This window comes from Aplysia californica, unplaced genomic scaffold (genome assembly GCF_000002075.1).
Source record: "Aplysia californica isolate F4 #8 unplaced genomic scaffold, AplCal3.0 scaffold01542, whole genome shotgun sequence".
NCBI classification, from domain to species: Eukaryota; Metazoa; Mollusca; class Gastropoda; order Aplysiida; family Aplysiidae; genus Aplysia; species Aplysia californica.
In genome coordinates, this window is record NW_004798812.1 from 20760 (window position 1) to 21920 (window position 1161).

The 1161-nt window shown below is 39.7% G+C and overlaps 1 protein-coding gene across 1 annotated transcript in view; it reads left to right on the top strand.

Annotated features, from left to right (window-relative positions):
• Nucleotides 1-1161, top strand: part of LOC101845524 — a gene marked incomplete at its 3' end in the record, with an annotated part of 23068 nt that overhangs the window by 16338 nt on the left and 5569 nt on the right.

Below are 1161 nucleotides of genomic sequence, written 5' to 3' on the forward strand. Positions count from 1 at the left end.
CACACACACACACACACACACACACACACACACACACACAGAGAGAGACACATAATACACACCACACACACACACGCACACGCACACAAACACACTCACACACACGAACACACTCACATACACACACGAACACACACATACTCACAAGCACACAACACACACACACAAACACAAACACAAACACACGCACACACACACACGCCCACGGACGCATTCAGTGTGAAATAACTCCAACCCGTTCTAACGAAAAATATTAGTATTTTTTACACACTTGAGAGTACTCAATATACTTATGAGATAATAATGTAACAATAAAATAGCACGCATGGCTGCATCCCTCACTCTATGTGATTCACACGTACATCGTACGACGTGGTGCTAGGAACACCTGTGATGTACAATGTATTGTCTTCGCCTTCTGTCGTTCATTTTGTGTCGTGTGTTCATCTAATCTATCTTCGCCTTCTTTTATTCCAGTTTCTTTCGTCTTTTTCTTTTTGTACTTGCGTTATTCTTCTATCTTCTTCTTCTTTCATTCCATGCCAGTTTCTTTCTTCTTTTCTTTTCTTGACTTGTTCTACCTTCACCTTCTCTCATTCCAATTTCTTTTTCCTTTTTTTTTTCTTCCTGTGTTCTTCTATCTTTGCCTTCTTTCATTCCAGTTTCTATTCCATTGTAACCACAGGCGACTGTTGTGTAGTGATATATATAAGTATTTGCTGTTACACACGGAATGCAGAATGACTTTTATTCTCATGTTTAGAAGGTATTTCATCGAGTAACTCTGTCCATGGGAGGTTGAATATATTTGTGGGTGGTTGGCGGGTGCTCTAGTGTGAGTTGCTTCTTCTTTCCTATCACACATCTATCGTCCTTATCTCTCCTCCTTCTTGTTTGTGTTTGTTACTCTCTCTCTTGTAACACCTCTAATCTTCAGCACTTATATGGCCTTATTGTGTTGCAAGTGCCGTAAAACACTTACTAAAACTAAAACTGAATAATATATTTATTTTACTGGGCCTGGGTTGGCCCTGATATAGAATGATATAGTAGGATATCAAACACACATACACACACATTCACACGCACGCACACATACTTAGTAATACGCAGACATACATATTTACTCACACAATACACTCCGACACGCTCACGCACACA